The 25,223-nt window shown below is 36.5% G+C and overlaps 1 pseudogene; it reads left to right on the top strand.

Moving 5' to 3' along the window:
* The first annotated feature begins 15,102 nt into the window (after positions 1–15,102).
* LOC102989688 (ATP synthase F(0) complex subunit B1, mitochondrial-like) lies at positions 15,103–25,192 on the top strand (annotated as a pseudogene).
* Positions 25,193–25,223: the final 31 nt, after the last annotated feature.

Raw genomic sequence — 25,223 nt, 5'->3', positions numbered from 1 at the left:
ATAGATTTTGGATCATTTTGTTTGGTTTTTATTTGTCTCCAGATATTTTTGGATTTCTTCTTTGTTTTATTCAGTAAGGCATTTGTTGTTTAGTATCATATTGTTTAGTCCTCAAGTGTTTGTGTTTTTTGCAGTTTTGTTCTTGTGTTTGATTTCTAGTCTCATTTGGATTTTTGTTAGGAAAGATGCTTGATATAATTTCAGTATTCTTAAATTTACTGGGACTTGTTTTTTGGCCTACCATGTGATCTATCCTGGAGAATGTTCCATGTATAATTGAAAAAAATGTATATTCTGCTGCTTTTGGATGGAAAGTTCTATATGTGTCTATTAAGTCTATCTTGTCTAACGTGTGTTTTAAGGTTAGTGTTTCTGTGCTGATTTTATGTTTGGATGGCTTGTTCATTGTTGTAAGTGGGGTGTTAAAATTTCCTACTATTTTTGGGTTACTTTTAATTTTTCCCTTTATGTCTGTTAATATTTACTTTATGTATTTAGATAGTCCTATGTTAGGCACATATATATTTACAATAATTATATTTTCTTCTTGGATTTATGCCTTGATCATTATGTAATGTTCTTCTTTGTTTCTTGTTACAGTCTTTGTTTTAAAGTCTATTTTGTCTGATGTAAGTATTGCTATCCCATATTTCTTTTCATTCCATTTGCATAAAATATCTTTTTCCAACCCTTCAATTTCAGTCTGTGTTTTTCTTTAGATCATTAATGAGTCTCTTGTAAGCAGCATATATATGAGTGTTGTTTTCGTATCTATTTAGCTACTCTATGTCTTTTGGTTGGAGCATTTAGTCCATTTATATTTAAAGTAATTATTGATATGTATGTACTTATTACCATTTTGTTAATTGTTTTTACTGTGTTTTTGTGGTTCTTTTATTTTCCTTTCTTCTTTTGCTCTCTTCCCTGTGATTTGATGACAACTTTTAGTGATATGTTTGGATTTTTTTCTTGTGTGTGTGTGTGTGTGTGTGTGTATCTAGTATAGATTTTTGGCTTGTGGACACTAGGAGTTTATATATAGCAATCAATATCTATATATATTTCTATATCTATATGTTTATTTTAAGTTGCTGATCTTAAGTTCAAATGCATTTTAACAACCCTGTATTTTTACTCCCCACCCTACCAATTTACTGTTTGTGACATTAAATTTTACATCATTTTGTTTTGTGTATCCCTTAAGTACTTATTGTGGATATAAAAGATTTTACTACTTTTGTCTTTTAACCATCCTACTAGCTTTATAAGTTGATTGATCTACTAAATTTACTGTATATTTCCCTTTAACAATGAGATTTTTCCTTTCATAATTTAATATTTCTAGTTTCAGCCTTTTCTTTTTAGTTTGGAGAAGTCCCTTTAGCTTCTTGTAAAACTACTTTGGTGGTGCTTTTAGCTTTTGCTTGTCTGTAAAACTTTTGATCTCTCCTTCAAATCTGAATAAAGCCTTGCCAAGTAGAATACTCTTGGTTGAAGGTTTTTTTTTTTTTTCTTTCTTTCATCACTTTAAGTATATTGGGCCACTCCCTTCTGTCTTGCAGAGTTTCTACTGAAAAGTCAGCTGATAGCCCTTTATGAGTTCCCTTGTACACAATGTTGCATTTTCCTTGTTGTTTTTAATATTTTCTCTTTATCTTTAATTTTTGCCATTTTAATTATGATGTACCTTGGTGTGGTTTTCTTTGGAAACTTGTTTGGGACTCTCTGTGCTTCCTGGACCTGGATGTCTGTTTTCTTTTCCAGGTTAGGAAAATTTTCAGCTATTATGCCTTTAAATATGTTTTCTGCCCCTTTCTCTCTCTCTTCTTCTTTTGGGACCCCTATAATGCCAATGTTAGTTCACTTGATGTTGTCCTAGAACATCTCAAACTGCCCTCATTTTTTAAACTCTTTTTTTTTCTTCTGTTCAGCTTAAGTGATTTCCACTACTCTGCCTTCTTGTTTGCTGATCTGTTCCTCTGTATCATCTAATCTACTGCTTCTTCCTTCTAGTGTATTTTTTATTTCAGTTATGTATTCTCCAGCTTTGATTGGTTCTACATTACATTTTCTAACTCTTTGTTAAAAACTTCTAACTTCTTACTCTGTTCATATAATCTTCTCCCAAGTCTTTTGGATATCTTTATGATCATTACCTTAAACTTTTTATTGGGTAGATTGCTTCTCTACTTCACTTAGTTCTCCTTCTGGGGTTTTATCTTATTCCTTCATTTGGAATACAGTTCTCTGTTGCCTCATTTTGTCTTATTTGCTGTTTTTATTTCTATGTATTTTTATGTAGGTTGGTTACATTTCTTGATCATGGAGGAGTGGTCTTATGTAAGATATGTACTATGGGGCCCAGCAGCACCCTCACCTCTGATTATGAGAGCTATATATTTTGGGGGTTCTCTTTATGTGGGCTGCATGTGTCCTTCTGTTGTGGCTAGACCAACTCCTGTGAGCACACTGATAGGTGTGGCTGGGCCAGAGTTCAATTGGTTGTCAGGCCTTGCCTTGTGTGGAGACTGCTTGCTGCTGGTGGATGGGACTGGGTCCTGGCACTAATAAGCTTGAGGAAGGATTTCAAAATGGCACTTAACAGCATTAGTGTTCTTGTGGTGAGATGAGCTTCTCAACATGGCTGCTGCCAGCATGTATGTCCCCAGGGTGAGTTTTAATTGTCTCCTGCCTCACTGGGAGGCTCTGCAGGATCACCAAGTGGGTATGTCCCAGGTTCCTTTCAGATTACTGCTGCCCTGGTCTCACAGTGTGTGAGATTTTATGCATTCCTTTTAAGAGAGGAGTTTCTATTACCCATAGACCTGTGGCTCTCCCGAACGTAAGTCACACTGGCCTTCAATGCCAAATATTCTGGGGGTTCTTCTTCCTGGTGCCAGACCCCCTGGCTGGGGAGCCTTATGTGGCGCTTGGATCCCTTGCTCCTTGGGGAGAACCACTTCAATTGTAATTATCCTCCCCTTTGTGGGTTGCCTACCCAGAAGTATGGGTCTTAATTATATGTGTCTCTGCCCCTCTTACCTGTTTTATTGTGGTTCCTTCTTTATATCTTTAGCTGTAGAAGATCTTTTCTGATAGTATTCAGGTTGTTTTCATGGATAGTGTCTCTGTAAATACTTGCAATCTTGGTTTGCCTGTGAGAGGAGGTGGGCTCAGAGTCTTCCTTTACCGCCATTTTGGCCACTCACTAAGAACAGAAGCTATTCTACCTGGAGCTTGCTGACAGCATCTGAAAATTCTTTGTCACATATTTTATTGGAGGGAAGTCATGTTGAAGTCAGTAGTGACATGGAGAGAGTCTCAGCAATTTATGGTTTTGATATTCATTTTTGCTTGGATTCTAAATAGTACACATTATTTCCACCCAGAAGACATTACACTGTTATATCATGATATATGGCAGCTTAACCATTCCGAATGGATTCTATTCTAGCCTTAAAAATTGTATTATTTGAAATTTTAAAATGACTTACAGTTTTAGTTTTCAGTTTCACATTGAGAATTCTAAGATGAACAGTGATTTAAAAAATATTTAAAGTCTACAGAGACACAGACAATATTTTCTTAATAAAACATGAGTTGGTGGATTTTTTTCCCATTCTTAGCTAATTTTTCAAGACAAATCACTCTACTTTTGAAACTGTATGCTCATACCCGCCGGGTTAAAATAAGGCAAAAGATGATTAATTAAGACCCTTTAGCTTAGCTTGCAGAACAATAGGAAAACTACAGATGAGAAAACAGCTTGCTGACATCCTCCTTTGACTGAACATCAGTCAGATGTATTTAGGGACTAGAATGGTCAGTGAATTTTAGATGTCATGGGCTGAAAATTTACTGCATTAAACACATGAACCCCCATGAATTTACACATACAACCCATGAAGAGACATGAAAGACAGTTGCACTTGCTCAGAAGACTCTTAAAACTTCTCTTTACCCTCCTACCAATCATTTCTTAGTCCCAACACCCTCTTATTCCCTCCTTCTACAATAAATATCCCACACAAAAGCTGATTGGGGAGACAGAACTGAGCCTTGCCTTCTGTCTCTTTGCTTGGCCACTCTACGTTAAAGCCTTTTCTCTCTGCAAAAGACTGTTGCCTTGATATTTGGACTTTCCATTGCACAGCATGAAACGAGGTCACTTGCTCAGTTACACCATCCAAGAAGTAGCTAAAACTGTATGTTTATCTTCAGAATACTCAAATGCTAGGGATTTGACATAGAGATGTTTGAGAAAAGCAAAGACAAAGGCATACATGTAGGAAATAGTAGGACATATTCATCCAAGGAGTTTAGTATGATTGGAGCATAAAGTCTGTGTGTGAGAGAGAAAGAAGACTTGAAAGATAGCCAGAGGTAATAGCTTGAATCATTTTAGGTTGAGAAGTGATTTGATCACTTTTAAGTTTTAGGAAGCTTAAACATGCTGCTGTTGTGTGAACGACACATTTGAAGGGTGCTAAGCAGATGAACTGGAAGCTAAATGGGAATGATTTGTAATAACTATGGCATGAATCAGGGTAACACCAGTTAAAACAGGCTGTAGAGCTTCATATGAAGGTACTTAGGAGATAGAATGAATGGCTTCCATAACTGATTAGACGTGGGTGTAATAGAGAAGGACTAAGATGAATCCCAGGACAACTAATTGTACAGAAGTTCCATTAACAGATATGGAGGACACCAGAGGATAATCAATTTGAAAGGAAGATTATGTTATACTTTGTCTGTGGAGGATCAGAGTATAGGCATCCAGGCTGAAAAATAAAATGGAATTGAGGCAGTGTCAGTCAGTTCTGCTGCAGTAACAAACATCCATAAAACTTAGTGACTTAAAAACAACAGTATTATTTTCTGCTGATGTTACATATCTCTCTAACTCTTACTTAAAGACATCAGATAAAGGAGACTTTATCAGTTGGAAAGTGACTGGTCCTTGAACAGGAGAGAACTTTGTATCAATAAAATTGCACACTGTCTTTTAGAGACTTCTGCCTGGAAGTCACACGTGTCTCTTCTGGTTAAAGTTATACTGGCCAAAGAAAGTCACACAGGCATGTGTAACTTCAAAGGAGTAGGAAAGCACAATCTTATTCATATGTATGCCTAGAAGAAAAGAGCAGAACCAGAACATTGATGGACAGTAACATAAATTGGGAACCATCAATAATAAATGCTGTTTGAAGATATTATAGTGGATAAAATCAGCTCAGGGATTATATATATCTTGAAAATAAAAGAAATCTAAGAACAGAATCCTGGGGTACACCAACATTTAAGTACAAGAATTCATATTAAAGGTGACTATAAAAGGAGACATCAGAGATCTGGGTGAAGAATCCACCACAAAAACTTTAGTAAAACCATCAACTAGAATTGACAAAGCAATTTCACATACAATACCATTTTTAAATCCCCATTAAGTATTTTGAGACTCTAGGAAGTTGAGTAATTAAGTTTTGTTCTATGGAGTTGAACCTATTATGCCTTCCAATATTATCCAAGTGACTGACTCTTTAGGAGAGTATGGAAAGTAGGTAATCATTAGGACAATGAAGCTTTTTTTTTTCCAAAAAATATTTAAAAAGAGGCTTAACAGAGGTAAGAATGCATTGTAAATCCTGTGTCCTAGGAAAAAAAAAACACCTAGTAAATAAAAAAATATGCACAAGAAAGTGACCAGTGCAGGGCAGAGTCTTGGCTGTCACTTCATGGGTAAATCGGTAGGTTTTACAATGGTGGTAACCTTTCATTACTATTTCCTTAAGGTAACTTCCCAGAAGTGGAATTGTAAGGTCAAAGAATTACATATTTTTAATACACATGGTATCTCATGTCTATGAAGCCTCCAGAAAAATTACATCCATCTATGCTTGAGTCAGCTGGGTATAGGAGTGCTTATTCTTGAATTGTTGTAATGTAATTGTTTACATTTTTTCAAACTATAAATAATGTTAGATAATGTTTTGTATAACATTCTACTTTTCATTTCTATTGAGGTATGACATTTATATATATGCTTTTATTCATCTGTATTTCTTTTTCTTATTAATGAAATTGCCTGTCATATTCTTCTCTGATTTTCTTTTGGGTTTCCATCTTTTTTTCTCATTGATTTTTTTTCCTTCCAGTTTTATTGAGATATAATTGATGTACAGTACTATATAAGTTTAAGGTGTACAGCATAATGTTTTGACTTACATACATCTTGAAATGATTACCACAGTAAGTTTAGTGAGCATCTATCATCTTATACAGATACAACATTAAAGAAATAGAAAAAAAAATTTTGCCTTATGATGAGAATGCTTATGATTTACCCTCAACAACTTTCATGTATAACACACAGCAGTTTTAATTACATTTATCATGTTGAACATTTTTTCTTGCTGATTTTTAAAAGCTTTGATAAATATGTAGCATATGTGTCAAATGTATACATATAAAAACTGCCTGTATGTCCAATAATAGGGTATTTTAAAATTTAATTTTGGTATAAATTTTCATACATTTACCCAAAATATGTTGAACCCACAGGTTTCCGGATATTCAGATTGATGTTGGGGATAGCACAGTGAATAAAACAGACATGGCCCTGTCCTCATTGATTTTATGACCAAGAAAGGTAGATAGACAAGAAGCAACTAAGCCAATAAATGAAGTGTTTATTATTGTGACAAGTGCTAAGAGAGAAATGTGAGGATGAAAATAACTGGAGGTTGAAGGACACTTCTTTAGATAGTATCATCAAGAAAGCTTTTTTTGAGTTGATGATATTTAAAATCAGAGCTATTGGATGAGCAGTGGCATACAGTCAGCATTCCAGGTTAAGAGAACACCCTGTACAATGGCTCTGTGGGGAAGAGACATTTTAAAAAGACCCTTGTAGCTGGAGTGTGGTGCGTGAGGGGGAGGAACCAAGCAATAAGGCTGGATGAGTGGCAGGAGTGGATTACCCAGGGCTTATAGGCCATGCTGAGTTGATTGGATTGTATTCCAAAGCAGTGAGGAAGCGATTGAAATGTTTTACAAAGAAAATAACATGATTTTATTTCCATTTTAAGACAATCACTCTGGTTGATGTGTATAGAATAATAGAAGGACGAAGAATAAATTCAGCACATGTGTGTATCTATTATAGAATGTTGTATCAGTTAACTATTGCTGCCTAATAAGCTACCCCCAAATCTATTTGCTTAAAACAACCACTTCTCAAGGTCTATAGAGAGGTCTGAAGGGAAATTATGTTGACTTGGATCTGTTTGCTACAAATGTGCTGCAGTACACTGGCCTAAGCAAGTCACATGGCCAAGCTGAGGGACAGTGTGTGAAGGTACAAGAACAAGAATGAACACAGGATGGCATGAAAAATTTGGACCATATATTCAATCAATTTAACACAAATTTCTGTAAGTGAAAATGTACACTATACTAAGTGATAACAATTATATATAAAGCTATATGTGTAATGTAATATTTTAAAGAAAAAAGCTACTTGAAAGATATACAGTTGATCATTGAACAACACAGGGCTCCAACTTTCCTTGAAGTTGAAAATCCATGTAAAACTTTATAAGCCCTTCTTATCCATGTTTTTGAATCCTCAGATTCATCCACCATGGAGCCTATAGTACTTTAGAACTTATTTAGTGAAAGAAATCTGCATGTAAGTGGATCTGTGCAGTTCAAACCTGTGTTGTTCAAGGGTAAACTGTATAGTGTATCGATATGTTAACTGTGATTATCTCTGGGTAGTGGGATGTAAGGTGGTTTGAATACTTTATTTTTCTGTATTTGAAAAATTTTCTGCATTGAGTTTGTAGTAATTTTATAATAAAATGCTATTTCAGAATTCTAGACAAAATCTTTGTTTTATCATAGAGAATAGAGATGAGGGAATAAAGAAGAAGAAAAGAGAGGAATTGAGTTTATTTGTCACAATAATCTCAGAGGTCAACCTGTATCCTGATCACATCCTAGCTCCCTAATCTGTCAAATAAAGCTAGCTAACTGTAGGTATTGTTTTATTATGTCAGCTTCTCATGTCTTCTAGGTAGCCCTAGAAGAAACTGCTCAACAAATATTTTCCTTTCAGAGCTAAAGAAGTTCCGAACATTCATGTCATCTTCTACCTCTTTCTGGCAGAACCACTGTTCTGTTATTTTCTGATTTAAGTGTAACAAAACAACTCTTGGATGGATGCACCATGGGTAGTATCAACATAGAATTTTCCACTATTTGTGAATCAATTTATTGATTGTTTTGTTTTGATTGCATTGTTTTGTTCTCAAGTTCCCCTGTGCTTCACCCACTAGTGTCTGGAAATGACATTTCATGTGAGGGGAGGCTGGTCAGTATATAGTGAGAAGAGTATGGTCTCTGGGGTAAGAAGGTCTGTATTTGAACTATTTGACCACATGGACAAGTCATTTTATCTCTGAGGTGTCAGTATCCTTATTCTGAAAAAAAGTGATAAAAGAATAATAATACCATCTACATATGGCTACCCAGAGGAACAAAAGTGATACCATATGTAAAAGTCCTTTTTAAACTGTAATGCTTTCAAAATGCTTAATCTGTTTTGGTACCATCTATTACTTGAATTAAACATAGACTTTTTTGTTGTCCTCTTTTGAAAGTCAGATAGCTCTGAGAGGAATAAGATCTTATGATAAACGCACCTACATAATAATAAAGTCTTACTGTCAGAAAAGAAAAATAAATGTGCCATAACACATTGAGTTCAAAAGTTGAGGAGAGAAATGGTTGAGTCAAATTTTAAGTGTTTTAAAGTTTGCCTAAGACTGACATCCATTTTCTTGATCAAAAACTTGGCATGTTGAGGAGAGCATGTTCGATAAAAGGGTTTATTATTATCAATGGATTTTAAATTGTTTTCAAGAAAATTGTTCTTGATCAAATTTGTCTTGCCTTGTAGTTCAAAAAATGTAAATATAGCAGCTGCATAGCACAGGGAGATCAGCTCAGTGCTTTGTGACCACCTAGAGGGGTGGGATAGGGAGAGTGGGAGGGAGATGCAAGAGAGAGGAGATATGGAGATATATGTATATGTATAGCTGATTAACTTTGTTATAAAGCAGAAACTAACACACCAGTGTAAAGCAACTATACTCCAATAAAGATGTTTAAAAAATGTAAATATCAATGGGTTTAGCAACAAATAATCTTTATAAAATGGATACTATTAAGTATATTTGAAGGCAGTTAAGTCAAACAAGAACATTCTGTATTTTGACCTTGTTCTAGGCATAAAGGAAACTCCAGGAGCCCTGCTATTCCCATCAGTTCAGATGAAGTGATTGATTTCTTTTCAGTTGAAATGAAAGCTTGTTTTAAATATTTTGAGAATTGTCCAGACAATCATAACTTTCAAGCTATCAGAGAAAGCAGAACTGTGACAAGAAAAATAGTACTGAATTCAGTTGTCCTATCATATGTAACTGTGTGCACTTTTGTTGTCATGGGGCAGAAGGGAGAACAGAAGTAATATTGATGATCAAACATGTGAACTGCTGATCTAAATCCAAATGAAAACTTCTTGGTTGAAGTTGCAGAAAGGTAGATCTTTGGGAAAAAGTAACTCTCCATATGGGAAATTCTCTACTGAACACCTCCTGCACTAAATGAATGTAGTGTCAACACACTGTTCCTGGTCACTTTGTATCCACTGAGCTCTCTTTTTGGCCTTGTTATTTATGAGCTTTGTAACCTAGGTTCAGTATTAAATTTCTGAAAAACTCATTTTCCTCTTTTGCAAAATTTACTTTATGCCATTATAAAAATACACTTTATTTAGTGTCTATACACCAGGCAAATGACATACATTATATCTTTTCATTCTCAAAACAATACTACGAGTGAAACTGAGGCAAAATAGGAAATAAACAACTTGCCCAAGGTCACATAGCTGATAGGTGGAGCAATCTTAATCTAAATCTAATTTTCTACCACTTCACACTGCCCATCAGGACATGGCATAAAATAAACACGCCACAAATGTTAAATCTCCTCTCTTTGTTCTCTCCTACAAAGTACTATTGTTATTGAGATGGACTCTCTACAAGATTTTCTGTGGAGAAAACCTGTGAGGGTAAGAAAAAAACAAGACTTTCAGGAATCTTTCAATACTTTCAGTGGCCCAATAGGCAGGTTGGTGGATAAAAAAAAGCTTTAGTGATGGGAAGAGATGACAGGAGAGATGGAGGAAGTGAGGGGTGAAGAGAAAAGCAATAGAAAGATGTCATAAAGATTATGGGGGTTGAGGGGGATGGTCAGGTATAGAAAAAGGTTTTAGCAGGAGTTTTGAGTTTGAAATTCCAGGGGATGAAAGTAGTGTCTAAGGAGTAAAATCTAAGAAGGGCTTCTATGTGAATAAATGTGTGAAACTACTACAATGCTCTTTAAGGAAACTCAAAACAAAGATCTGCCTTATTGTCAGAGAGAATCTGCCTTATTGTCAGAGAGAATGGATTTGAGTTGCTCGTTTTTTGTGTTTTTTTTTTTTTTTTTTTTTAGTGAGATGTTGTGCAGACACTGGGCCAGGCTATTTATGCAAACTTCCTGCTTCAGGAAAGTGTCACTGCATTTTCATAACCATTGTCTGCAATGGAAGAAAGAAGTATAATCCAGAAAGAACTGTGGGGTCATGGAAGAGCAGCTAGGAGAAGAGGAGAGTCCAAGTCTTGGACTTAATTGCTAGAGTTAAGTAATATACTCCTTTGTATACTGGGGGTCGTAATATCTGTCTCAAAGAGATGTGAGGCTTAGGTGAGCTGACAGTGTGTTATAAAGTATAAAAGCTTCATGAAGGACTTCCCTGGTGGTGCAGTGTTTAAGAAGCCATCTGTCAATGCAGGGAACATGGGTTCAATCCCTGGTCTGGGAAGATTCGACATGCTGCAGAGCAACTAAGCCCGTTGGCCACAACTACTGAGCCTGGGCTCTAGAGTCTGTGAACCACAACTACTGAAGCCCATGCACCTAGCGTCCGTGATCCACCACAAGAGAAGCCGCTGCAATGAGAAGCCCGCGCACCGCAATGAAGAGTAGACCCCGCTAGCCGCAACTAGAGAAAGCCCACGCTCAGCAATGAAGATCCAATGCAGACAAAAATAAATAAATAAGTTAATTTTTTAAAAAGCTTTATGAATGTAAGTTATGATTATTATACAGCACCTAGATTTGTTAGCTCCCAAGAAGTTCTATGATGATCAAGGACCACCTTACTAAAAGGCACATTTGGATTTTTCTCTTTCTTGGAACTTAGTGGCCTTCTATAAATTAGTAGGTGTTACATGGTTCTGTCCTAGATGAGGTTTGGAGAGTCAGGAATTTTGGGGAATTGTACTTTCAGAGTAGGTTCTGATGATAAGTCAGACAGCAGTGATCATATTTTCTAAATCGAAATTAAAGACATATGATCAGACAACAGGACAGAGTATTTCAAATAGTATATATCTGGAAAAATCTAAGATCATTGGTCACCAGAACTATAAACTGGCATTTCTAGCAAAGACGCTCCAAACTCTTCTTCTTCAAGGTCTTTCATGAAAGGCAAAATTCCAAGTTTATGAAGAAGTGCACTGCAAGTTTTTTAATTTTCCCTTCTGCACCCAGGGGGACAAATAATTAGCGCTTTCCTAGGTCTAAATAGGAGAAGAATTCTACTATCAATGCTAGCTTACTCGGAAAAGACATACTTGTGCCATGCATCGCTAAGGATTATAACAGATTAGCAACTAAATTTGAGTTAATTAAAAATAATCAACTATAATAAGAAGAGAGTTTCCAGAAAATTACCATATTGATCAAGTTGCTGTCTAAACAACTTGGAAAACACAGAACAAATTTTGGAGGCCCAATGTCAAGTATCTGAAGAAGCTCATTAAAATTTACTTTAAAATGTTACAGAATTCAATTAATTTTATTAATAATGATCATAAAAATACATAACAAATAAATAGCTAGAAGGAGTTTAAGCTTGAGAGTCTATATAATAATACAAAACTTAAAACATAAAATATGACATGACTTTAATAAGTTAGGATTGAATGTGAAAGTTGAAGATTAAAAAAATGAAAATAACAATGTTTGATAATAAATAAAAATGTATGATGTGCTATGAAATACTTGAAAGGGGACCTAAACTTTGAAATAGATAATACTGTATTTTGAAAAATAGATTCTTTTAAATCAAGGGCTACAAGGCTTGCCACTAATTTATTTAGGGGAAAACCGATAAAAATGAATCTTAGTGTCTTGTATAGTTATAGCTTGGTTGGATTTAGATCTAGTTATGATCTACTTTAAAAATTTTTAAAAAATCTCTTAAAACATTGTCATTTGAGAAACTCAATTTATCAAAGTGAGTGTCTTCTTAGCAAAATAAAATGTTTACTACATGAAGATTTCAGGGTCTTTAGATGAAGGAAGGTAGATTTTGTAAAATGGATTACCTGGTCTAGCTCCCCAAATTGTCATAAAACACACTGGGTGACAAAAATTAACCACAATTAAAATGTTTCTACTGGTGTGAAAATTAATAATCTATATTTCATTTTTCAGATTTACTTGTATACAGCTATTTCCCAAAAGGATTTATGATAGCTGTTTGTTTTCTTGAACATTGTTGTCTGCTCTCTTGTTTCAATTTTGTGCCTTTTCTTCTCTGTTCAATAAAAAAATATACATGGGAAAGGTTGATTGAGAAAACAACCTTTCTAGGAAATAAAGGCAGAATCCAGACGTGGAGGATAACCTCTGCCAAAAGTCATAAGCAAACTTTTCCTTCAACCCACCTGCTCTGAGCTCACTCATAATCCATAAAGTGAAGATATCCATCACTCAGCTAGGCAATACCTACACCAGATGAGAGCTTTGACAATAAACTCCTAACTATGATAGAAGTTAGGTGCCCAAAGGAGAAAAAGACAAACACAGGCCCAGGGCTCCTTAGTAAGTTATTTCAAAAATAAGATGAAGAGTGATATAGAAATTATAACTCAATATCATGAACAGATAAACAGTTCTCATTCCTTCCAAGCTGTCTAGGTGATTTGCAGAAGACTGGGGAATTACTTGATTCCCCTTTACTTTCAGAAATAGATGAAGTAATTAAAAATCTTCCCCAAGAGAAAGTTCTTGGCCCTGGTGGAGCTACAGGAGATTTCTATAAAACCTTTGGCTTAGCCCTCTCTGTACGTTTGCTTGACAAGCTCAATCACTTGGGGGACTCAGGTGGATTCATCCCTGCCAGCCCTTACATCCAGATTATCTTAATTGCTAAAAAGGATAAAGATACAGAAAACTGTACCACATCTAGGTTGAAACCCCTGATTAAAGTGGATATCAACTCTTGGAAAGGATCCTGATAGTTCTCATCATTATTTGAAATCTGGGGCACAGTAATTAGGCAGTTGCTTGGGGATGGGTCATAAAATTTGCATAAAATGATTATTTTTTTTTACCTGGATAACAGTTTCTGTCAGAATGACAGGGCACTAGCAACCCCATTTATCATTTTTCTACTAACGGACAGTTTTTAATTTTGGGCAGAGCAGTGAGTATCAGGGATGTACTATAAGCTCAGCAATCCAAGGTCTTCCATTATTTAATAATATGTCTTTTGCTTGTGCTCCAAATGAGTAGGATAATCTCCGTTTTGCTATTTCTCAATGTCCTCAGAGCTGAAGTGGGGAGGCTGGTGTTACATTATACTATTAGCCTGTTGCTACACCCACACCCACACCCCCCCCCCCACACACACACTCACACATGGAGGTGTGGAAGGGATACATTAAAAAACATCTTGCAGTATGATTCCAGCTATATGACATTCTGGAAAAAGCAAAACTTTGGAGATAGTAAAAAGATCAATAGTTGCCAGGGGTGGGGGTGAGGGGCAGATGAATAGTCAGAGCACAGAGGGTTTTTAGAGCAGTGAAACTGTACTGTATGATACTATGATGGTGGATTCTTGTCACTATATATGTGTCTAAACCCATAAAATGTACTACACCAAGAGTAAACCCTAATATAAACTATGGACTCTGGGTAATAAAGATGTGTTGATGTAAGTTTATCAGTTGTAAACCTACATCTGGTGGGGGATATTGATAATGGGGGAAGCCATGCATGGATTGGGGCAGAGGGTATATGGGAAATCTCTATACTTTCTGCTCAATACTGCTGTGAACCTTAAACTGTTCTAAAAATTAAAGTCTATTAAAAAATACCTTGCAGGAAAAAATTATTTTTGGTTCTTAAAAGTACAAGTAAGTGGTGGTTGAATAAATGAATTATTTAATAAAGGAGGATAGGTTTTCAGCCTTAAAAATTCCTGCTTCTAATGTGGTATTCAGAGCACTGCTTTTTATATCCACTCCAGAACAGGTAGAATTGTCTCTGTATCTGAGATTTTATTTTATTTATTTAGGTTGCTCCAGGTCTTAGTTGTGGCATCCAGACTTTTTAGTTGTGGCATGCAGACTCTTAGTTGCAGCATGTGGGCTCTTAGTTGTGAGATGCATGTGGGATCTAGTTCCCCAGCCAGGGATCGAACCTGGGCCCCCTGCATCGGGAGTGCTGTGTCTTACCCACTGGACCACCAGGGAAGTCCCCTGAGATTTTAAAGTTCATGCCCAATCTAGGACGTTTAGCAAGGGGGTGGGGAGGGGCTACTGCTAGGCAGTGCTGTGTACCAAGTGGTCAAATGTTCCCAACTGTGTTTTCAAAAGTTGTGGTGTTTTGTTTTAAAACTGGAGTTAAAGAATGGTATAGAAATGTAAGTGGGAGGGAAAAGAATAATCTAACAACAATAAGAAAAGACAGTTGCCACCAGCAAAATTATTAAAAATTCATGATTTTTCTCAATTGTGAAATGCCTATGACTGTCATACCATCTGGGGTTAAGACTTGACATATTTCAGTACCTAAAATGTATTTCATCTTGTAAGTGTTTGGGGGGGACATTCTCCAAGGAAAAGCACAAAATGCAAGGGGAGGAAGTCTCGCTTAAAGAAGCTTTCGTTAGGAATTTGGACAGTGAACCACGTGATGCTCTTTACGAAACTGTCCTTCAGATTTACACCAAATGAGTTGTCAAGTAGGTAAGTGTGAAGATAATCTCAATCTTCTGTGTGGTTACCAAACTTTCCACGTCTTAGCTTGTGAAGGAATTATCATAGGGCACTGCTCTGAATGCCAAAAGTGGAGGCCTTTGTCTGAAGCTCTGTGGATTAATAAATTTGTTTCCAGAAACAGTATAAAACTTCTCTAGCTTGAGGACATATGCTATAATGATTAATAAAATAAATATATATATATATATATATATATTTTTTTTTTTTTTTTTTTTTTTTTTTGGTATGCAGGCCTCCCTCTGTTGTGGCCTCTCCCGTTGCGGAGCACAGGCTCCGGACGCGCAGGCTCAGTGGCCATGGCTCACGGGCCCAGCCGCTCCGCGGCACGTGGGATCCTCCCGGACCGGGGCGCGAACCCGTTCCCCTGCATCGGCAGGCGGACGCGCAACCACTGCGCCACCAGGGAAGCCCCAATAAATATATTTTTTAAAGTGGATTTGGTATCACAGACAGTCCAAATTCCCTTTTTGCTTTAATCTTCAGATTTTAATTATTTGTGTAAAGCCAGCTAGATATAAGATATAATTGGGCACAAAATAGACAAGGATCCCAATCTCAAGTGTGTATGGTGCTCAGAAGTTGAGGCTTCCAACTAGAGGAAAGGCTCTAAAGGTGAGAGTTGGGATGGTAAGATCAAAATCAGAGTATTAATCCAGAGAGCCAGTAAGGGAGTGAGAGCCAACATAAACACTCAAAATGAAAGTGGGGTTTGGAAAAGTCACACTAAATGAGAGAGGGTTTGAGGGAATCAAGAAAGGAGGAGTAGGGCTTCCCTGGTGGCGCAGTGGTTGAGGGTCCGCCTGTCGATGCGGGGTGCGCGGGTTCGTGCCCCAGTCCGGGAGGATCCCGCGTGCCGCGGAGCGGCTGGGCCCGTGGGCCATGGCCGCTGGGCCTTTGCGTCCGGAGCCTGTGCTCCGCAATGGGAGAGGCCACAGCAGTGAGAGGCCCGCGTACCACAAAAAAAAAAAAAAAGACAGGAGTAGTAGTATAACTAGGATGGAATGTGACATGAACCCAGATGAATTTTGGAGGTTCAGGACTTAACTGAAATACTGGGCTCATTTAAGCATTCAAAGCAGGGTGAAAAGTAGACTTTTCATATAATAATAAGCAAGTACTGTGAGGATAGTCAAGGTTGCGAAGAGGCCTGTCTTTTTATTCCTCTTATATGTTCCCTATTCTCCCTTCTGATCATGTGGTATGTAGTTTATTCCATGGATTAGCCGTGAATGTTTGGGAGCCATGGGATCTTGCCCATTTATATAAAATCAAATATGAACTGCCTTGTCCTCATGCCTTTTATATTCAGTCTCTTTCTATTGGACTCCAGTTTGTATATTGCTTCCAGGAGCTCTCTGTCACAGTGCCGCTTGGCTCATGAATTTACAGTGACTTCCTATTTCTTCAAATCCATTATGCAGATATCAGGATCTCCATTAACCCCAATGTATCTTTCCCAACTCACATTTCACTCTTCCTACAGGGTCTTCTATTCTAACAAGGAAAGTAATTTTCTCTCCTCCAGTCCTTACCTATTCTCTTATAATTCTTTTCTATTTTCTATCCTTCAACCCAAACTCTCCATTTCTTTCAAAGCTCATATTAAGTTTCACTGGGTATAAGAAGCATTTGCTTATTAAGTTTACCTTACTTAAACTTTGGTATTTTATTTTATCATAATATATACTCTCTTAAACTTGCATGTAGCCTTAGAATTTTTTCCAAGTTGACTCATATATGTGTAGGTTTCTGCCCTAATTACATGTTAAATTCCTGGGCAACATACTTTACTTCTTTTATATTCTCTTTGAGCCTCAAAATGGAAGCTTGAATACATAGGAGGCACTCAAGTAATGCTTATAAAACAAATGATGACATCCCCCTACTGTGACTCCCTATTATAGAGTAATAAGAATTGGTTTTGTAATAGAGCAAATGTTTAATTTTTGTGGTTTTTAATTGTGTATATAAAATTCCATAATTTATATTACTCAGAGTTACATTGTACTATGTCTTAATATGGGAATTTTAGGGTAAATTATTTTACATTTATAAACATTTCTACCTATTCCATTTATATGGGGTGAGAAAGAGTTAGATTGCTGCTTTGGTTGGTAGTGGAGTACCAGAGATATTCAAATAAAATTGGACTGCACAGGTACATTTTAGGTTCAATCAGCAGAGCACAGTTTTCCAAAGCTAGGTCCATGGGTGGAAGGAGCAGATGTTAATCTATAGAATCCTACTACAGGCATATAAGTAGCTATATAGGTATTACTATAGGTATAAGTACACAGATAGTTATATAGTTAGCAGATGGACCTGTGATATAAACTCCTGTAGGTGGTAGTGAGTAGAACCTCTATTTCATATACAGCTGTCTTATTTGTCATCAAATCTTTGGTTAGGCAAAATATTGTTGTGTGGTCTTTTATCAATGTCACTGGGATTCTAATAACTTTTTAAGGATGACTTGTTCTATGCCCCAGATCTTATTTCCTTGTGTTTCAACCCAACAGTGAGTATTCTATTAATGACTGTTCTGCATACTGAATGGAGAGCGTTTTGTTTAAAAAGACCTATTTTTCTTTCAAACCAGTGAGGATATCATGTGCCAGATGGTTAATTCCCATGAGTTAATGAGTGTACCCACACACTTCATGATTTGAAATATCCTGCGGACATGTCCGTTGGTGAAAGGATTGCTAGATTTTAATTTACATCGGTATAAAGTACATATTTGCTTTTTTTCTGCTGATACCTGGAAATATAAATTTTTATTCATAATGTGTGAAATATATGCCATTTTAGTTATATAGTCCTCTGATGTTTGTGACTTAAATAATTTACAGAAATATAAATTCTGGTCACACTTTAAGATTACATTTTAATTATCAATTGCATTTAAATTAGAGAGTGAGAACACAGCTTTCTGATGTATGTGTGAAGGGTAATAGTTGGCAATATTCAAACGAATAATTCTTGTGTCCCTGTGTCAATAAGATTTATATTTTTAACTGATGGAAGTTCTTTATCACATCCAATTAATGGGCTAATAATTTATAGCTATTTAAGATGAAGGCGATTCTTGTAAAGCAGTAATGCTAAAATGTCCAAAGATTGACAAAGGTAGAAAATAACATTTGAATCTGCTTTGAGAAAAGCCTAAAATAAAATCCATCAGTACATTAGATATTTTCAAGTAGTTGGGTAAGGATAGTTGATCCATATAGCTGAGTTTATATAATAGTTTATGCTGTAGTGATTCCAGGATATAAAGGATGAACATAAAAAACAAATTCATAATAAAATATTTATACTAAGAAACAATACCTTTATAGATTTTTAAACATAAAGAATAAACTATTTTTATAGTACTCTACAAATGACTGTAATTTGTATATGCAACAAAATTATATGGGTTATTAGCAGCCTATAGTCCATGGTGCTGACCACAACCTCTGTAGCTAAGCAAAATACTCAGAAGTTTCAGGGCTTCAAGGTAAGACAGATAGCTCATATCTAGGTGCTAGAATCACTTCAGGTTTTTTATACCCTGTCTCAATTTACAATAACTTGGACTGGCATAACTCCTTCTTTTGTTAGGTGAGAATGAGGGAGGCATCATTTTCTCACTGGGCAATACACCTAAATTTACTCAGGGGATTGACCAAGCAATCAAGCCATAGGGCTGCTGGTAAGAGGATTTCAGGTAACCAAACAACTGATAGGGCTCAATGAAAGCAATAGCTGAACAAACAAACAGATGAAAGAAAATCTTGGGTATTCCTTGGGTAAGTAGTTGGGATGTGAAATTTCTTCATTATTTTACATGTCTAGAACAGGACAAACTCAAAATGTTGAAAAATAACTTTGTATCCTCTGTCTTACATACCAGAATGTAAATACTAGGAAAGAGAGAATTTGGGGACAAATTTACAGTGGGAAACTAAATACAATGTAATAGGACTTTTATTGCTGAGAAAAGGAGCTTAATAAAGTAATTAAGTAGTCCTCCTAGCATTTCAACATAGACACACTGAGGCAGGATCAAGATGGTAGAGAAGGAAGACTGTGAGCTCACCTCCTCCTAGTTTTGACACATCAAAATTACAAGTACGTATATAAAAAGTCTCTTTGAGATTGATCTAAAGACTAGCAGAACAGCTATTCTACAGTTAAGAATATAAAGAAAAAGAAAGAAACACACACACACACACACACACACACACACACACACACACACACTGAGACAGGTAAGAGGGGAAGAGAAGGAATTTAGTCAAGACCCATACCCCCAGTAGGCAACACAAAGTGAAAAGAGATATCTCAAACTTGGAGGTCCTCCTTAAGGAGTGAGAGGTTAGAGTCCACTTTGGGCACCCTAGCCCTGGGATCAGTACATGAAAGACAACTCCCCCCTAACTGGTTTTGAAAACCAGCAGGGCTTAGGACCAGGAGAGCCAGAGGGCTGTAGAAAACTAAGAATCTACTCTTAAAGGGCACACACACACATTTACTTGCTCTGAGTCCCAGCACACAGGCATCAGATTGAAAAGTGTTTGACACTCCAGCCAGCCTTCCATGGCTATTCCGGCATGCACCCCAGCCCACACTAGGCTCTGGCTCCAACACCACTGCCAAAGTAGTGGCTCCCAGAACACTCTGGGAAAAGCCCCAGCTGGTGCTGGGTTCTGGCTCTAGTCACCTTCCACCAAGGCAGCAGCCCTGGGTGCACCCCAGGAGAAGCCCCAGCCTGTGCCAGACTTTGACTTTAACCCCTCCAGCTCCAGATCACTTCCCCAGACACACCAAGGTGGTGGCCTTGGCATGCACCAGAAAAGGCCCCAGCTGGGGATTGCTTTAGCTCCAGCACTCTTTCTAAAGCCACCAGACACACTCAATGTACATAGCGATGCTCCTGCACAAGGACACATCTTCAAGACTGGGACAGGTAACTGTTTTGTCTAATTTATAGAGAGAAACACAAAACGTCAAACAAAATGAGAAAACAGGAATATGTTCCAAGTGAAACAGCAAGATAAATCCCCTGGGGGGGGGGGGCAGGGGGGACTAATGATATGGAGATAAGTAATTTACCTGATAAAGAGTTCAAAGGAACTGCCACAAAAATGTTCACTGACTTGGAAGAAGAATTGAGGAACACAGTGAGAATTTCAACAGAAAATTAGAAAAATTTTTAAAAAGTACTTATCAGAGTTGAAAAATACAATAAGTAAAATGAAAAATAGGTTAGAGGTAATCAACAGCAGATTAAATGATACAGAAAAATGCATAAGCAACCTGGAAGAGAGAATAACAGAAATCACCCAATCAGAACAGTACAAAGAAAATTTGAAAAAATGAGAATAGTTTAAGGGACTTTAGGGACAACATCAAGAATATTAACATTCACATTACAGTAGTTCCAGAAAGAGAAGAGAGAGAGAAAGGGGCAGAAAACATATGAGATGACTTAATGGTGAACAATTTCCCTAATCTGCACTAGGAAACAGACATCCAGGTCCAGGAAGCACAGAGAGTCCCAAACAAGATGAACCCAAAGACATCCACACCAAGACATATCATAATTTAAATGGCAAAATTTTAAGTTAAAGAGAGAATTTTAAAGGCAGCAAGAGAAAAACAAAGAGTCACATACAAAAGAACTCCTTAAGGCAATCAGCTGATTTTTCAGCAGAAACTTGGCTGGCTAAAAGGGAATGGCATGATATAGTTAAAATACTGAAAGGAAAAATACCTACAACCTAGGATATCATTCAGGCAAGGTTATCATTCAGAATTGAGGAGAGGTAAGAGTTTCCCAGACAAGAAAAACTAAGAGTTCATCACTAATAAACTGGCCTTACAAGAAATGTTAAAGGTTCTTCTTTAAGTGGGAAATAATAGGCCATAATAAGAAATATGTTTATATGCAAAGGAAAAATATCTTGCCGGTAAAAGCAAAAATATAGCAAAGGCAGTGGATCAACCACTTAAAAAGCTAGTAGGAAGGTTAAAAGACAAGTCATAAAATCACTTTAACTGCAGTAAGCAGTTAAGGGATACATAAGAAGATGTAAAATATGATATAAAAACATAAAAGTTGGATGGAGGAGTAAAATATATAGAGTATTTAGAATGCGTTTGAATTTAAACAGCTATTGACTTAAATATATATGTATATTTACATATGTATATATACATTTTTTTTAAATCTACATATAGATATAAACATACCTCATGGTAACGAAAACCCAAAAACCTACAATAGATACACACACAAAAAGAGAAAGGAGCCCAAACATGACATTAAAGAAAATCATCAAATCACAAGGGAAGAGACTAAAAAAAGAAGAAAAGAACAGAGAAAAACTGCAAAAACAATCAGAAAACAAGTAACAAAAGGTCAATAAATACACACTTTTCAATAATCACTTTAAATGTAAATGGACTAAATGCCCCAATCAAATGACACAGGGTAGCTGAATGGATAAAAAAGAAGACCCATCTATATGCTGCCTACGAGAGACTCACTTAAGAGCTAAACACACACACAGACTGAAAGTGAGGGGATATAAAAAGATATTCTATGTAAATGGAAATGAAAAGAAAGCTACCTGGGGTAGCAATACTCCTATCAGACAAAGTAGACTTTAAAACAAAGGCTATAACAAAAGACAAAAGGGCGTTACATCATGATAAAGAGGTCAATCCATAAAGAGGATATAGCATTTGTAAACATATATGGACATAACATAAGAGCATCTAAATACATAAAGCAAATATTAACAGACATAAAGGGAGAAATTGACAGTATGTAATAATAGCAGGAGACTTTAATACTACACTTACAAAATTGGATAAATCATCCAGACAGAAACTCAGTAAGGAAACATTGGCCTTAAGTGACACATTAGACCAGATGGACTTAATAGACATCTACAGAACATTCCATCCAAAACAGCAGAACATACATTCTATTCAAGTGCACATGGAAGATACTCCAGGACAGATCACATGCTAGGCCACAAAACAAGTCTCAATAAATTTAAGAAGATTAAAATCATATCAAGCATCTTTTCCAACAACAATGTTATGAAAGTAGAAATCAACATCAGGAAGAAAACTGGAAAAACCTCAAACACTTGGAGACTAAACAGCATGCTACTAAAATACGAATGGGTCAATGAAGAAATAAAACAGAAAATCAAAAATACCTTGAGATGAATGAAAATAGAAACATAACTTTCCAAAATCTATGGGATGCAGCAAAAGCAGTTTTAATAAGGAAGTTTGTAGCTATACAAACCTACCTCAAGAAACAAGGAAAAATCTCAAATAAACAACTTAAATTTACACTTAAAGAAATTAGAAAAAAAAAAACAAACAAAGCCCAAAAAGTTAGTAGAAGAAAGGAAATAATAGAGATCAGAGTGGAAATAAATAAAATAGAGACCCAAAACAATAGAAAAGACCAAGGAACCTAACAGCTGATTCTTTGAAAAGATAAACAAAATTGATAAACCTTTAGCCAGACTCATATCAAGAAAAAAAAAGAGAGAATGCAAAGAAAATTAGAAATGAAAGAGGAGTTACAACTGATGTCACAGAAATACAGTCATAAGAAAATACTACCAACAGTTATATGCCATTGAATTGGACAACCTAGAAGAAATGGATAAATATCTAGAAACATACAATCTTCCATAACTGAATCAGGAAAAAATAGAAAATCTAGTATTGAAATTGAATCAGTAATCAAAAAATTCCTAATAAATCAAAGTTCAGAACCAAATGGCTTCACAGGAGATCTACCAAACAATTAAAGAGAAGAGTTAACACATATTTTTCTCAACCTAATTCTAAAAAATTGAAGAGGAGGGAACACTTCCAACTCATTCTTTTTTTAAAAACATAAAATTTTTAAAATAATATATATTTTAAAATTTTCTTTTATTTATTTATTCATTTTTTGGCTGCATTGTGTCTTTGTTGCTGCACAGGGGCTTTCTCTAGTTGTGGTGAGTGGGGGCTACTCTTCATTGTGGTGTGAGGGCATCTCATCATGTGGCTTCTCTTAATGTGGAGCAAGGGTGCTGGGAGAGCTGTCTTCGGTAGTTGTGGCACACAGGCTCAGTAGTTATGGTTCATGGGCTCTAGAGATCAGGCTCAGTAGTTGTGGCACACAGACTTAGTTGCTGCACGGCATGTGGGATATTCCAGGACCAGGGCTGGAACCCATGTCCCCTGCACTGGCAGATGGATTCTTAACCACTGCACCACCAGGGAAGTCCCAAATTCATTCTACAAATCCAGCATTACCTTGATAATAAAACCAAAGACCCTACCAAAAAAAAAAAAAAAAAAAAGAAAGAAAGAAATCACAGGCCTGTATCCCCAATGAATATAGATACAAACATTTTCAACAAAATATTAGCAAACCAAATTCAACAATACATTAAAAGATTCATACATCATCAAGTGGGATTTATTTCAGAGATGCAAGGATGGTGCAATATCCACAAATCAATCAATGCAATACACCATATTAACAAAAAAAAGGAGGTAGTTGTGGCACACAGGCTCAGTAGTTATGGTTCATGGGCTCTAGAGATCAGGCTCAGTAGTTGTGGCACACAGACTTAGTTGCTGCACGGCATGTGGGATATTCCAGGACCAGGGCTGGAACCCATGTCCCCTGCACTGGCAGATGGATTCTTAACCACTGCACCACCAGGGAAGTCCCAAATTCATTCTACAAATCCAGCATTACCTTGATAATAAAACCAAAGACCCTACCAAAAAAAAAAAAAAAAAAAAGAAAGAAAGAAATCACAGGCCTGTATCCCCAATGAATATAGATACAAACATTTTCAACAAAATATTAGCAAACCAAATTCAACAATACATTAAAAGATTCATACATCATCAAGTGGGATTTATTTCAGAGATGCAAGGATGGTGCAATATCCACAAATCAATCAATGCAATACACCATATTAACAAAAAAAAGGATAAAAATCACATGATCATCTAAATAAATGCAGAAAAAGGCATTTGATAAAACTCAACATCCATTCATGATAAAAAAAAAACTCTCAACAAAAATTCTATAGAGGGAACATACATCTATATAATAAAGTCAGCTAACATCATACTCAATTGTGAAAACATTATGGAGTTTCCTCAAAAATTAATAATAGAACTGCTACAGGGGCACCAAGACTGCTGTGTAGATGCTACTGTGTGGTACTTTCTGATGCCACTGCAGCAGCCTCCTCTCTGAAGAACGCAGCCCTCCTCAGTCCAGGGGTATTACAGGCAACGAGGATCTTTCATACAGGGCTGCCAAGTCTTGCCCCTGTGCCACCTCTTCCTGAGTATGGAGGAAAAGTTCATTTTGGGTTGATCCCTGAGGAGTTCTTCTAGGTCCTTTATCCTGAAACTGGTGTAGAGTACTCTACGTGTTCAGAACTGGGCTTATCTTATATTTACTCTCCAAAGAAATATACGTGATAACTCCAGAGACTTCCTCCACCATATCAACAATAGGATTGCTTGTCTATGTAGTTAAAAAATATGGTGCCTCTATTGGGGAATTTGCTGATAAATTCAATGAGCAAAAAATTGCCCAACTGGAAGAGGCAAATGAGTCTCCCATCAAACAAATCCAGGATGCGATTGATCTGAAGAAGTCACAGCAGGCACTGGTTCAAAATTCCATTACCTTTTTGATGTCTGGAGGAATAACATTGCTATGGCCTTGGAGGTTACTTAACGGGAAAGGTTGCATAGAGTATACAAGGAGGTAAAGAATCACCTGGACTATCATATCTCTGCAGAATATGATGCGCCAAAAGGAACAAGATCACGTGATAGACTGGGTGGAGAAGCATGTGGAGCAGAGCATCTCTGCACAGGAGGAGAAGGAGACAATTGACAAGTGCATTGCACATCTAAAGCTGCTTGCAAAGAAGGCTAAAGCACAGCCAGTTCTGTAAATGCATCTATCCCAACTGAGAGAGCTAGAAA

This window comes from Physeter macrocephalus, chromosome 15 (assembly GCF_002837175.3).
Source record: "Physeter macrocephalus isolate SW-GA chromosome 15, ASM283717v5, whole genome shotgun sequence".
In the NCBI taxonomy this organism is placed as follows: Eukaryota; Metazoa; Chordata; class Mammalia; order Artiodactyla; family Physeteridae; genus Physeter; species Physeter macrocephalus.
This window is presented reverse-complemented; position numbering and strand designations above follow the sequence as displayed.